General features: G+C 36.4%; 1 long non-coding RNA gene across 1 annotated transcript in view; it reads right to left on the bottom strand.

The window, feature by feature from the left end:
• Window positions 1–248: 248 nt before the first annotated feature.
• Window positions 249–7,664, bottom strand: part of LOC104953023 (uncharacterized) — an 8,408-nt gene continuing 992 nt past the window's right edge. The window contains exons 2-3 of the long non-coding RNA XR_799165.1: window positions 6,706–6,708; window positions 249–258 (exon numbers count right to left, since the gene is read on the bottom strand). This is a non-coding gene — a long non-coding RNA (uncharacterized lncRNA). The remainder of the gene's footprint in view (window positions 259–6,705; window positions 6,709–7,664) is intronic.

The raw sequence follows: 7,664 nt of genomic DNA, 5'->3' as shown, positions 1-7,664 counted from the left end.
TTACTCTGTTGTAAAGATAAGTGCTTCCCCAATGATGAATTTCTTTCTGAAGAAACAAGAACAAAGGAGCTAAGTGGTTAAACATTTGGTGAATGCAGAAACACAGAAACAAAAAGTAAAGTATTTTGTTATGCTTGCCAGTATAGGCATCTCAGTGGTGGTTTCCAATAACTGGAGCCTTCGCCTGTGTTGCAGCCTGCTAATCAATGACATCCTTACAAACTCCATATCCTCACTCGGATTGCTTGCAGACAGGTTCTTGTCACACTCTGAAAACTCATCAGCTTTGCTTCCACCAAGCAAACAGCCACACATGTGCGTGGGATCATTTTCAGAATCAGAATACGATGGGGGAAATTGGGTAAAACATATTCAAATAGGGTATGAAGAAATCCTGTTGAGCTGTAATGTGGCAGATAATAGTTTTGTTAAACCTGTGTCTTTGAGCCAAACTGATAAATTTTGTGCTGAATCACCTGGCGTCAGCCTGCTGCAGGCCCACTCTTTAGCACTGGGTGGTAGTAGAGCTCTATTAGAGACTGCTACTAATGCTTCTGATACTATAGCTGCCACATTGAGGGAAGAAAATACACAAGATATAGAAATAAAATAGCATAAAGACTTAACTAGGACTAACAGAGAACATGAGGGCGATACTAAATATATTATTATTGTGCCTGGAAGTATTATGTACATGGCTAATGATAGCCTATAAGGCACATTAGTTCTTACAGTGATTTTTTGGGGGAATTTCACATATTTATACTACACAGTAAGCTAAATATTTCTATACCAGTTCAGTTATATTCATTTGTATGGTGTAAAATGTTTGAACGACAACAGGAATGTAATAAACAGCTAAACGTACAAACAATAATCATAATAATTATATTGAATTATAATATTTACTTATATATTATATTATTTTAAACAACATTATAATTAAAACTTTAATAAAATGAATGTCATAAAAAGGATTCCTGAGTTTGTCCTAGAAAAAAACCCTCAACGTTTAGGTAATTCGGCAATATCTATTGACAAAAAAAAGTAAAATCAGCCGTTATTTAATATCTTTGCAATTTACACTAGTCTGGGATAGTTAAACAACAGCAAGACTATGTGGCTCTTTAATAAAAATATGGTACAACAGAAGGCAATTGGTTGAGAAGAGCCATAAAGCTAGCAATGATAAGTTAGCGAAGTATGCTAGCTAACATTAGTCTAAAACAGCCTATATTTCATATCTGTGTAAATTTCACTATCATCTGTTTGTTTTGTAACTTTAAGTGACAATTAAATAAAAAACATAAACAGTATTTGCTTTTATATAAGGGAATGAACAGTTTTATCTCCACTGTACATCTGGGTCTCTGATTTGATTTAGTTCCAATAAATCGCAATATTGTAAACTTTTTTTGGAGGGGGGCCACAGGGGAGTTCCTGGTCAGTGTTAGGGGGGCACTGGCCCCTGTTGCCCCCCCCCCCCATACCGCCCCTGCTTAGGAACTATTTATCTGGAAGGAAAATAAAGTCTAGTCTTGCTTAAAACACAATGAAGAAAGAATGTTGTTCTCTTAAGGTTTACACTGTATAAGTTAAGAGAAGGCCAGAAAAAGTAGGATGATGGAGGGATAACAAGAAGGACTTTTAAGGACTTGAGGGAGTGCAGTTTGAGGACTGTTGAGTGGAAGATGGTCATTTTCAAGAGTAGACAAGTTCACAGACAGCTCCTTGAATGGCCTGTCTGTCTAAAGAACTGTAGGATTGAGAGCTAAGTGAAGATGATAGACAGGTAACAGGCCATCAAGCTAAGCATGAAGTAGAAGCTTTTCCACATCACCAAAATAAAGTATATCATCGTAGAGAGTGCTACTGCTGACTTAGTCTAGATTTATGCTCAAAAGAGTGATAATTTAGGGTAATTCCAAAATGAACATGTTGTCTATCACAAAGGTATAGGACATAGGCAAAGTGGAGGAAATAAGTTGTTATTAGCCCCAATGTGTACATTTTATAGAACCGACTGATCCTCAGCAAAACATATTTCCAGGGAAGACTGAATTATTACTATAGTCAATAACTGGGGAAGAAATCGACCTCAATACCACTAGATTTGTGTTGAGGATCAGAGTGCAATTGACCAATCTGATAGCATCCAGTCAAATTGCAGGGGAGACCCATACGGACAGCGCCGAGAGAACGAATGAGAGAATCTTCCAATGTTTCAATATTTCATACACTTAACGATAAGTAATTGATTATAGCACTAGCATTTCTGTTCAACTAAAAATAAGAGTGCACATTTAAATCACTTGAGGTTAAATTTTGATGCAAATAACCAAAATAGCTAACAACCAAATGTGAATTATTTGGATTCAAGCCATTTTGAACTTTTCAACTGCAGGATGTCTGTTTTTTTCATCTTCTTTAAGTGGATGATCAGGTTTAAAATAAGACTGTGGCTTGACAATACAGCGTCCTTTAACATAGGACCATAGTGCAAATAGAGTCCATCAGTGTTCAATATAAATCCCATGAGGAGTTATTTGCTAAATTGCTTCAACCACTCCTAGTGTTATAGTATTGCTGTAGTAATGCAATTTGTAATGCATGTGGGATTTACTTCCCAGCATCTGGATAATGTGTTAAATGTGTGTGTGTGTGTGTATGTGTGTGGGTGGTGTAATACAGCATGTTGTAACTGAGATGCTCTTCACAACAAAAAGGACACATTATTTATTGAGGAGGAAGTCTGAATAGCGTGATAGACCAAGACCTAGCACTGCTTCCTGCCACCTGCCCAATGTAAAGAATGACACATTTTGTGTTTGGCCACCAGCGATTTGGGTATATTAGTTTTTAAGGAAAAGCATTGACAGCATTTGTTTCTAATTATGTAGCTTCAAGGGCCGGGGTTGTGGCTTAATATTTTATATATTAAAAAGGACATGTCCCCTTTTTATGAACCCAAAAAATCTATAGTCAATCCAAAAGATAGAAAGGTTTGCTTGTCTTGTCTTCAGCCTAGATTACTGATTACAAGTGTTGTGTTCAGTGAGGCATTAAACAGCCTTTGTTTGGGAAGAGGGACAGATGGACACATTGGCTGAATCAGGGAATGTTTGTGCTGCTATATGCAATAAAGCACACCCGGGTGTAAAATCTCAAACCAATTCATTTCATGAGAAAATACAGTTTCCCTGCTCACTGTCAACAAAACAACAGCTTTATAAGATTCTGAAAGAACATCACCTCCAGCCAGCCATCAGGGAAGGGTTGTTCACAAACATTTCAAACTTTGGAAGAAAGTATAAATGATTAACTTAAATGTTCTCGCGAAAAAAAGGAAGTAATAAGGACTATGTGCTGCTTTTGTTGAAGAGTATATAAAAGCTTATAGAAATCTAGTAGCTTATTGAAATGCTTTCTATGCAGGTGTGTTGGTATTGTTCGACACCAATAGAAATGTTCTGATTGAATGAATACGAGACAGAGTGGAAGGGAGTCAATGAAGATAGATGTACAATCAGAACAAGAGAAGGAAGGTTGAAAATAGAGGAACTTAAGGAAACCACAATGTTGGGAATGACAAAGAAGGAAGATGTTGCTTTTCTACTAAAGGTCCCGTTTGATCCAAGCCAATAGAAAACCCCACGAACACCAGCAACAATACAGACACATGGCTTAGACCGATTTATATATCGTCAAAAACCAACAACATGAAAGCATCATCAATTTGTCAGTTAACAACTAAAATAATGAGTTCAGTTACACAAATTATTTGACAATTAATGGAACTTTTTTGTCTCTTTCCAGAACATTTCACCTCTGTTTAAGTTCCCTTTCACTTGGCAATGTCTGGTAAACTGGGTTACGAAAACTGGGTTACGAAAAAAAGACTCAATTTCGGACATTCTGACGAATCAGAAATGTCATGTCTCATCTCAAAAAAGTAGCTCGTCATTTCCCATCTCACCGAGGTATCTTTTGATAAAATCATAAAAGGTTGGGATGATGAACTTGACACAGTACGGACCAGAATGTCTGGGATAATGCATTAGTTTCAGGGAACGACAGTACATTTAGTTCTAGACTTAATCTCATACAATTTAGCGTTGTCCAATCACATCAAGTAAACTGCAAAATGTCAACCAGTCACTGGCACCAAATAAGGCCGAAGTAAAGAGGCTGCTGTGATGTTCTTTGGTGTGAATTTTTGCCTTTTTTTGTGCTGCTGTTTTTTGGTTTGTATGTTCGAGAGTAGAACAAGGAAGCGAGCATTCTACAGAAACAAGGCAGCTTCCTCCGGTCACCAGCTAGTTGGAAGACTACCTCGAAGCTAAAGGACCAGTACTCTGCTGCTTTAGAAATTCTGGTAGTTCAGCCTCGTTCAGATTAAATTGCCCAACTATACTTTTTATCCCAGTTCTTCACCAGCAAGATCTTATTAGCGAAGCCAGGGGATTTTGTTTTTAAACAAACCGTGTTGGGCCTCACTTTTGCTCCACTAATCTCTTGCATGAGAAGCCCTAGAGCAGAGAGGAAGGCAGAAAGATGGGAACATTAGATTGATTATTTATTAGTGATGTAGGCTTTTATCCCAGCATATCTCACTGTGGTGGATAAGTAATGTAATAGACAGAACAAGCATGAAAAAGAGAGGAATAGAAGGGTATACAAAAGTGAAAGGCTAATGTTTAATATATTCACTACCACATGAATAAAATACCACACATTTATGTGACATGTATACTCAATAGCCTCTCATTATCAAATATGATATTGACCTTTGTGGTTCATAGGGGACATAGATTTTCACGCTTGCCTGCGAGTGAGTGTGCATCAGGAAGCGGTGGGAATCATATTTCATTTAGACGCACCGGGATTGATTTCAGAGACTCATCAGAGGGGATCAGCTGTAAATGTGCCATTACTGGTGATGGGCTCTGCCGCCAGTGTCTTAATCACAAATTCACAATTGTCAGGATGCAAGATCAAACAGAATGCATATGCATGATTTAACCATCCCAATCTCTATTCAGAAAAAGTAATCCGATCGTATTCATACATAAAATAATCTAAACGAAAATATAAAAAGAAAATACACAACCAGCTTCAGGGATACTTCAACTAAAACCCTGTAACATTTTCTCCATTCTATACCTGTCGAAACACTTCATAGACATGTTTTTTTATATATCTGAGACCTATAATATATGCCTAAAAATAGTATAATAGGAGACCTTTAACTAGACGAGCTGTATATGAGAATGTGAATATCCAAACCATTTTGGCCACACGTTAATCAGACTTGAGGCTTAAAGGTCTCCTATTCTGCAATTTTTAAGGCATATATAAGTCTCTTCTAAAAAATGCTTGCCTATAGCTTATTCATCCACAAGCAACTGGGTCCCACATACTGTAACCGTGTCAATAGTGTGTGTGTTGTTGTACTACCTAGTTAAAAAGCATCTCTCCATGTGTTCTCGAAACTAGTGGGTTGAGTGTTTATTGTACCTGGAATCTGTGAATCTCTCCTTCTCACTGTTGAAAGGTCAAGCTCATCACTCGCCAACAGTCTAGCATCAATGTGTGCACGGAGACTGAATACATTCATCCAGGCAATACAAAAATGTAAATAATCGAAGGAATGTGGATATTTATCATATGCCCCAAAATACAAAACATTTGTCTATACAAAACAAGATTTCATTTAAAAGATGCCATATAGCAATTTTAAGCATCAGTATATCTTGTCAAGTTGTCATGGATTAATTTTCAATTTGTGAAGGCCAACCTTGATCCAAAATTTGAGTTCAACTCTGAAATGTAAGTTGAATTACACAGGAAGGCTCACTCCTTTGAATTTTGATTTGAGTTTTTTTTTTCACCAGTCATTATCCTTTCATCTTACAAAATATTGTTTTTGTCTTAATGTCATAAAGCAATAACTCTATATGCAAAACAGCTTTACAGTTTGTTGTGTTTCTTACTTGATGACAGGTCTGTTTTTTTAGATGAATTCACTAATAAAATCTAGATAGCTGTTTCTAATGGAGTCAAGTTCATGTTTAATAAACGTGCGACTTAAGAATAAGATGAAGTTGATAAGAGTTTAAAGTAATTCAGGATCTTATCTTGTGGCCTGGGCCAGTTTCCTTATCAGCCAGCAAGTACTATCCTATAGTTTGATTTTGTTTCTTTGTTTTAACGACTCCTACAAATGTACCTAGGTTTCTCCACAGTACTAACATGGATGTCCAGCTTCTTGGACTAAATGTATGTAAAACCAAGGTAGTGAACCGAGCAACAACGTTAGCTAAACCGTGTAATTTAAGCGAATATCAAATAAAATTAAAAAAAACGAATTTCTCTAATGCTTGATATGTTTTTTTAGTACATGATCTTTTTAAGTTACTTAATGTAATTTACATTTGTTTTTTTAAACTATGTAGTAATATTAGCAAAAAATATCAATAAATACATTAGACCCACTCCACTTAGGAGACTGGAAAAGGTATACTATTACATACCATTTGCACAGCTTGCTGAATCGTTTGTTGTAAGCATCTTTGGCTATATTTTTGTTGGAAAATACTTTGTATGTTTTTGTCTAACATGGCTTTGGTGCATTTGTGTTACAAATGTGTTCTAGGACATATGTTGCTGTTCACCCGTTATTTATTTTTTCTATTGATTAAACACTAACTAAACCCAACATACTAGAATATAATAGAATAGAATAGTTTGATGTCATTATACATGTACAATGAGACAAATGCTTCTCCCTTTCAAGGGTGCCATCAAAACAAAACCAAACATCACAACATAAGACACCAAAATACACGCAGCATACATACTTAGGAATAAGGGATAAAGGAATAAAGAATAAAGTGCAGTAATTATTTCCAGGAGTATAAAAATAAAATCTGTAATGTAATAAATAATAATAATATTGTGTATTTATAATAATAATAATAGTAATGATATATGTATATGTACAGAGTCACATTGATTAGGGGCATGCAACACATTTTATGTGTAAAATGATTTACACATAAATTAACACAACACGTGTTGTCCCTGAGCACGCTCTGTAGGTGAGTTGAAATTCAACACATGTTGTTTCATTTTTGACTACAGTCCCTTCTAAGAGTGTATAGCACTTCAGTGGGTAGAGGAAATACAGCCAATGCGAGTGGTCATTTGCTCTGACTCCAGTGCAGCTCTGGAGAGTATAAACAACTTCTCTTCAGAATGTCGTCAGGATAATTTACATTGAAGCTTTTACACCATCATGTTTAAGGTTAGTTCATCTGGCGAATTGTTTTTCAATTGTTTGTGGGGTTCCAGCGATGGTGGGTATATAGGGAATGGAAAGAGGTGGGGTCAACTGGCAAAATGTGGTTGAAAGCAAACCGATTTGTTATTATGGTACCCCCCCCCCAATTCCGTCAGAGCTGAAGTCAATCTTTACAATAAGTGGTTCATCACGAAACTAATGGCAGAAACTATTGGGCAGTACACACCAAAGAAGACATTTTTTACCCAGATACAAAGGAGTAGGAACAGTGAAGCACATTGGGGAGTAGTAGAGAGAACGGCATAACAGCAGGATACTAAATTGGACACTCTGGATAATATCTCATCACTGATCATGATGG

This window comes from Notothenia coriiceps, unplaced genomic scaffold, assembly GCF_000735185.1.
Source record: "Notothenia coriiceps isolate Sejong01 unplaced genomic scaffold, NC01 NC01_scaffold00020995, whole genome shotgun sequence".
Lineage (NCBI taxonomy): Eukaryota > Metazoa > Chordata > Actinopteri > Perciformes > Nototheniidae > Notothenia > Notothenia coriiceps.
Note: the sequence above shows the minus strand (reverse complement) of the source record. Positions and strands in the feature narration are given on the sequence as shown.